This window comes from Macrobrachium nipponense, chromosome 1 (assembly GCF_015104395.2).
Source record: "Macrobrachium nipponense isolate FS-2020 chromosome 1, ASM1510439v2, whole genome shotgun sequence".
NCBI classification, from domain to species: Eukaryota; Metazoa; Arthropoda; class Malacostraca; order Decapoda; family Palaemonidae; genus Macrobrachium; species Macrobrachium nipponense.
The window spans coordinates 13,379,393-13,386,892 of NC_087200.1; the positions used below are offsets into that span (position 1 = coordinate 13,379,393).

Consider the following 7,500-nt stretch of genomic DNA (forward strand, 5'->3'; position numbering starts at 1 on the left):
TATGCAATATCTGTAAACATTTCTTTTTAGTGACATATTGCCATTAGAATAAAGCATGGCAAATTTGCGTAAACTCTTTAACTGCTTGAAGAAATGAGAGGTATCTCTATAAGTTTCGCCTCTTTCCCCTTTCCAGGCAGCGCGTCTCCGAGGTCTCCCGATAACCCGATGAAAAACAAAAAGCAGCGCAAGGCGCGCACTGCATTTACCGACCACCAGCTCCAGACCTTAGAGAAGAGCTTCGAAAGACAGAAATACCTGAGCGTCCAGGACCGCATGGAACTGGCCGCCAAACTCAATCTGACGGATACTCAGGTCAAGACAGTGGTATCAGAACCGAAGGTGAGAAATTTCATGTCTGGATTAACTAAACTGGGTTCCAGATTTGGAAACTAGGATAATGATTCCTGCCTTTTCTTATTTTATAAAATCTTCGGAACATCTGTCTCAGGCATCCAAGTTGTCGCTCCTTGTCTTAGGTAACAGTTATTTTTTTTTTCGTGTCAGCAATTTTCAGTTGAATTTCTTGTCTGAGCGATAGCGCATCAGAAGATTTTAAAACAATTACCAGTACTTTCTTAATGATTACCGATAAAGAAAAGATAAGCAGTTTAATACTTGCACCTCATTTCAAGAGACATAAGTTCTATGAGCGATGAATTCTAAGATTAGCGACATTTGCCAATTCACTTAAAATTTATCACATTTCGGAGTCTCTCCACATCAAGAAGTCATTCCAGACACCTTTAAGTCTCTCCCTTTCACTCCAAAATGGCCTTGGTCTCAATGCGAGATCTTGATAAGATGATTAGCTGAAGTTCTGAATTTACAACGTACTCAGGCTCTGTAATGTAGCGTTGCATTCTTGTCCTTCAAGTAACAGAAGCAGGATCAGGGGTAGTATAGGTAGAAGTTACCCAAAAATTTATTTATCATTTTAATACCTATGCATCATTTAGATGCTAAAATTTCAAATAGATAGTTCGGTTCGTTTTTATTTTATAACCAATATATATATATATATATATATCATATATATATATATATATATATATATATATATATATATATATACATACATACAAAGAGAGAAAGAGGAGGGAAGTTTTAAAATACTCCCCCATTGTTTTTGATGCCCGTTTTTGGCTATACGCGCAAGCTCGTATCATCGAAAGTATTAAGTTACTCGAATTGTCACGTTCGTTCGGTGCACAGAGAACCGTTTAAATGTACCTAGACCTTGGGAATACGTGGATCATATATCCGTACTCAAGTCCTCGTCTCTATTTTGTTGATTTGGTTATTAGTGCTGCTTTTGTTTTCCAGTGATGAACATTCATAATTTAATTGGTCTTTCTGGATTTATTATTTTAATGTTTTGAATAGTCATACTCCTTGTATTTTATATATATATATATATATATATATATAGATATATATATATTTATTATATTATATATATATATATTATATATGTATATATTAAATATATATATATATATATATATATATTTGTGGCTTTTATAGTTGATTATATATGCTCGCTGCAAAACGTTTATCGTAAGGTATATAAATCAATTAGCCGCTCGTCTACCTTGGTAAGATAACTACATTGCAAATATTGGCATTGTTTTGGTATTGTTATTTTAGGTAAGGCTAAACAAAACTATTATTATTATTTTAATCATTATTATTATATTCAGTTTCATCACCCAGACAGAAAGTTCAGTTCATCAGGCATATGTCTGAATGAAGAAGCCCTAAACATTTATTGAATTGCTGGTATTAATGACGCCCAGTGTAATGAATCCATTTGTAATTTCTTTTGTATCTGCTACAAAATTGCATTTTATTCCTTTCCTTCTTTTTTTCTCTTTTTCAAACTTTACTCTCAGATAGTGAAAGCTCACTATCGAGGATATTTTGTGTTGAAACGAGTCTTTCAAGATTACTAAACGGTTTAGAACGATCTTTTTTTTCTTTTTTTTTTTGAGATCTTAGATAGCCTTAGTAATGATATATGTACTGATAGATTGGTTATGTATATTTACCGGTCAGTCATTTCTCAGTGGATGCCCCAAAGGATCTTTCTATATAGAAATCCCCTGATTATAGGAAACCTTTAGCAACAGCAAGCAACGTCCCAAACTATTATTTTACAAGATAAAATCAAAAGAAAATATTTCTGAATATCTTACGTATCGCTACCCTTTAACGTCGTCGTTCGGTAAAATGCAAGTGGATTTGTTCCTTGGGAGGTGGGGAAGGGAAGGAGGGGGAGGGGGGAAAAGGAGAGGAAGAGGGGGGAGGGGGGTGGAGAAATTGATTCATAGGAAGGATTGGTTCCATGTGGGTCTTAATTGCCTGAAATGAGAGGCTTGGTTAGAATAATTAGCTTCTTCTTCTTCCTCCCTCCTTGAATCGGATGCCAGCTCGCTTCGTTAGGAGCATGTGCATGTACGGAGGTTTGTTTGAAATAAAAAAGGAAGTTTGCTTAAAAGGATAATGTTTCTCTCTCTCTCTCTCTCTCTCTCTCTCTCTCTCTCTCTCTCTCTCTCTGTGTATTGATCTTTGTGAGTAGAGTATGTGGAATGTAGGTTTAGACGTAATCCTACATAGACGTGTATTTACTCTATGTATGTTATATTTATTATGTATTCTCAACATAAATAAAATTATCACATCCAAGGACATTAACATACATTGATAATGACCTGAAAAGGCAGCAGTAGTTAATTACGAAAATCCTACAGCTGATTTCTTAGTAAGGAACGAAAGGGGAAAAAAAAGTAAAATGATTAAAGGTAAATCAGCATAAAAAAAAAGAACCTTGAGTAACACGAACGTACCCGATCAGAAGCGGGCTCATCAGACCCAGTAAAAAGCCATAGATATACCCTAGGTATAGCCATTAACTCGGAGTTTGCCGGACCACCTTCCTATTATATACAGCGGGTATAATTAATGGGAGCAACCAATAATGACCCCCCGGGGTAGGGACCACCGGGGCTAATTGTTGTGGATAATAGTGCCGACGAAGGAAGCTACTTTTTCCGCATCTTTTCATGTTTTTCTTTTCTTTTCAGTTTTTTCCTCCTCCTTTCTGGGATGATTGGTAAAGGCAGGAGGAAGAGAGAGAGAGAGAGAGAGAGAGAGAGAGAGAGAGAGAGCTGGGGCGTGAAGGGTGCCGGGTTGTTGTTATTTGGCATTCAGTTTTTTTGTTTTTTTTTTTTTTTTTTTTGCTAAATTAGGAAACGAAAAAGCAATTATTGCATCCAAGTATTCGGATCCAATTAATTTATATTAGTCATTATGATAGCTAATATGTATTTATATAAAATTACGTACGATTTGTTCTTTAAATGTTTACCGGGTATAATATATGAAATATCCACTACTGTCAGCGTGATTTCCCGTCGCATTTCATTCGGAAAGTTTAGACAATTTAAATTGTTTCCGGAACCAGAAAATCGGATTTTCTCTTCATTTTTTCTACTCCAAATAAAAATTTACACGACTCAAAAGGTTTTTGCGCCAGAAGGAGTAATCTGCAAGGAGTGTTGCTGAAATCTGTAAATTGTCCAGAATGAATACCTCACCACTTGATTCAAATCAGGAGCAGATTGGCATCTCTTGATTCACATTAAACTTTCCTCTCGTCTTTTGATACTACTTGTTGGTCTCTAAGGTTAAAAAAAATTTCATCTTAATTCCCCAAGTCTTCCACAGCTGCAGCGTTATTCGGGACCGTAGCTCTGCAGGATCCATGAACTATGAGCGTAATCATATGACCTCTGATTTGACGTTTTCTTGGGGGGTTAATAAAGTATTACGGATAGAAATTTATAAGAACCCTTAGAGAACAAAACTTTGATTTCATCACCACGAGGTTTTGGAAAGGCTTCTGAGTTTATCATCAGTATCATGTGTTTAGGTAAAGAACTGAGCTAATGCTATTAGTGGTAACCTTGAAAGGTTCACGTCCATTATCAAGGCTATTCAAGTAACTTATTCTCCATTATCCTTTTCGTTTTTTACTGTTTTTCTCCATATTCGAAATTGAAAAGCTATGTTTATTGTGCTTGTTTTTACTTTGGTTTTATCCATTATCATTATCTGAGATTTTGTTTTATTCTCCACTCGTCATTCTTCTCTGCTTACTGTTTATGTCTGCTATACTCTTCAGTCAAGTATGTTTCTTCCTAACTACACATTCCCTCGCTATTCTGCTGCTTCCTACCGATTATCTTCTTCTTTTCTTCCTTCACCATAATCATCATCATCATCATCATCATCATCTCTTCGCCAGCTTATTGTGCAATGGCTCAATCAACGTCAAGTAAGGAACCATTACACACTTCTGTTTCGCGCTGCATTCCCTTTGAAATTATACAAATCACCCGACAAATATTGGGATCTGCCCAACCACATCCAGCCGCCTCCCACTTCTTTTTTCGACCCGTGACATTCAGTCTTTCCTACCGTATCATAACCCATTAGACCATGAAGAAAGATTACCGACGCCTCTATTATTGACACTTTTCCCTAACAGAGGCCACTGAGCCCGGTGGGCCCCACCCCCAACTACTCCTCCTGAGCTGGCATCAGTGAAACGGGGAAGAGTTCAAATACTGAAGTAACACATGCTGCTTTTCAAAGGATTTTTTTTACTAAAAAAAAAAGAGGGGGTTGGGTGGTGGGAAGACGATTGTTAACAATTGTCTGCTGTTCTAAGTAAAAAGCGCTGTGAATATGAAAGTAATATTTTTTTTAGGCTAAGGAAGAACAAGAGACCTGTTCACCGACTGAAAACTCTATAAGCCTTTGAATCACAATATCATCAATGTAATGACGTTCCAGCAGCAATATGAATGAGAGACCTCACGATCTAACAGTTCCAGAAGCCTTTGAATTCAGTGACGTTAAGATAAACGCGTTACGAAATCTTTTGAATCATAATAATGAGAAAACCAAAGCGCTTTAAAAGCCTTTGAATCACAGCGATGCCGTTCCAGATATCTTCGAATCACAGTGACGTCATCGTGGAAATGCTCCAGCACCCTTTGAGAATCACAGTGACGTCACGATAAAAACGATCCAGCTAACTGCTGTGGAAACGGAGACGGGGGAACAAAGGGTTCATTGGAAGCCCAGCCTGGTTTTTCTAGCCAGGAACTGTAATTTGCGTAAAGAAAGAATGGAATAATAATAATGATGATGACAGAGCACACAGACCGATGAGGAAGGTTCCAGTCCGCGCACTTAATCTCTGAGATCTAAATTACGGGAGAATTAGCTCTGGAAAGAATGAAAGCAAATAACTTCCTTTGGCCAAACTTAACTGAATCTTTCCCATAGGAGGGTGAGTGAGTCAAAGCTTTCATGGAACCACTCGTTCCAGAAACTGGAAACGTATAGTTACGTTATTATTTTAGGGGGGCGCCATCTTGATTCCAGTCTTTTCGCGTCTTTAAAATTTCAAAACTGTCATGGATTTTGGTTGCAGTTTCTCTGCGAGGGGCTCTTAAGTCGTCAAACAGGCTAAATAAAGGGGGTTAACGAGAATAAAGTTTGATTCTCTCTCTCTCTCTCTCTCTCTCTCTCTCTCTCTCTCTCTCTCTCTCTCTCTCTCTCTCTCTCTCTCTCGTTCGTCCGAAAACAAAATCAGTCCATTAAAAAGGTGAACACTGAAAAAATGAGACGAAGATTATATGAGAAAGTAATTTATAAAAGAATAATTCAAAATCAGAAATTAAAACCTATAAAAAAGTGTTTTTGGGAAAACAGATAAAAGGGATTTATTCGAGTGACGATTATGAAAAATATGTCTGGAAGTGTTTGTCTGTTAATAGAAGATTGTATAAATTTATGAGAAGCGCTTACACTTATGAATAACGGTGGAGCACAACAAGAGAAGTGAGAAAATAAAACTAGAGGGGAAGACGTATAATTTACGGGATATTCAGAAATAAAGTTATACTTCAAATTATTGCTTCGAAACAAAAGAAGCTGCTGCTCCGTGTAAAGATTTTGTCGAAACAACATTTCCGCCAGAATGTAAATGAGAGTTTTTGTCCGACAGATCTTTGTGCGACTTTTTAACGATTTTGACATTCAATTCCGTCTCAAATGCTTAGTTAATTCAGTAACCCCGACCGCTCAAATATTTGGGGACATGCTGATAATGATTGATTTAGAGCGGAGTAAACTGCAAAGCAAGTATTCTGTGACGAATGAAATAAAAAGCCTTAAAATGCATATCAAAAGCAATCAGAAAAACATATCAAACCTATCTTAAATCAAGCTTGTATACTTAACAATAAATGGTAATTACAAGTACACTTCCCAACCCAGCCCTCTCTTACTAAAATAACTTTTAGGTAATTGCAAGGATACTTCCTAACGTAGCCCTCTCTAAAATCACTTTTAGTTCTCGTGCCATTAGAACCTAGCCCTCTCTAACTTTGGGTGAAATATTTGGCAATGTTGCTTGAAATGATCCAGCCTAACCTAGACTTGATAGACTCTCTTATTATGCGATGTAGAATATTATAAATAATATTCTTCACGCAGCAGAATAGCTCTCAAAATGACAATCATTAAACAGTTTACTGTATGCTAAGTACGAATATTTTATTCAAACGTTGGTAAACAATCATTGCTCAGTGAAACACACACCACACACACACACACACACACACACACACACACACACACACACATATATATATATATATATCTATATATATATATATATATATATATATATATATATTATATATGTTCACTGAGCAATGATTGTTTACCAACGTTTGAATCAAATATTCGTATTTAGCATACAGCAAATTGTTTAATAATTGTTATTTTGAGAGCTATTCTGCTGCGAGAAGAATATTATTTAAATATTCTACATCGCATAATAAGAGAGTCTATCAGGTCTAGGATAGGCTGGATCATTTCAAGCAACATTGCCAAATATTTCCCCAAAGTTAGAGAGGGCTAGGTTCTAATGGCACAAGAACCAAAGTGATTTTAGAGAGGGCTACGTTAGGAAGTATCCTTGCAATTACCTAAAAGTTATTGTAGTAAGAGAGGGCTAGGTTTTGAAGTATATATATATATATATTATTATATATATATATATATATATATATATATATATATACATATATATATATATATATATATATATATATAATATATATATATATATATATATATAGGCTAAAAGCTGTAAATTTATATTTTGGCTAAAACGGTTTAAATAACTTGAAATGATCATATTTGAAAGAAAGAATTTTCTTGCTCCTCGTAATTGATTTTATATCAGGTTGTCTGTTTAACCAATATTCTTCGTATATGTATGTCTGTGTATGAGCGCACATATGATTTTATTCCCGTAACTTTTGTATGTCAGGTTTGTCAGTTTATGAATTATTCTTTATATTTACATGCTAAAAGAGTAGTTCCTTGAATCCTTATAAAGATACCACCAGCTGT

The 7,500-nt window shown here is 35.7% G+C and overlaps 1 pseudogene; it reads left to right on the forward strand.

The window, feature by feature from the left end:
* The window catches only part of LOC135219134 (barH-like 2 homeobox protein), a 115,512-nt pseudogene that overhangs the window by 74,884 nt on the left and 33,128 nt on the right, over positions 1–7,500 (forward strand).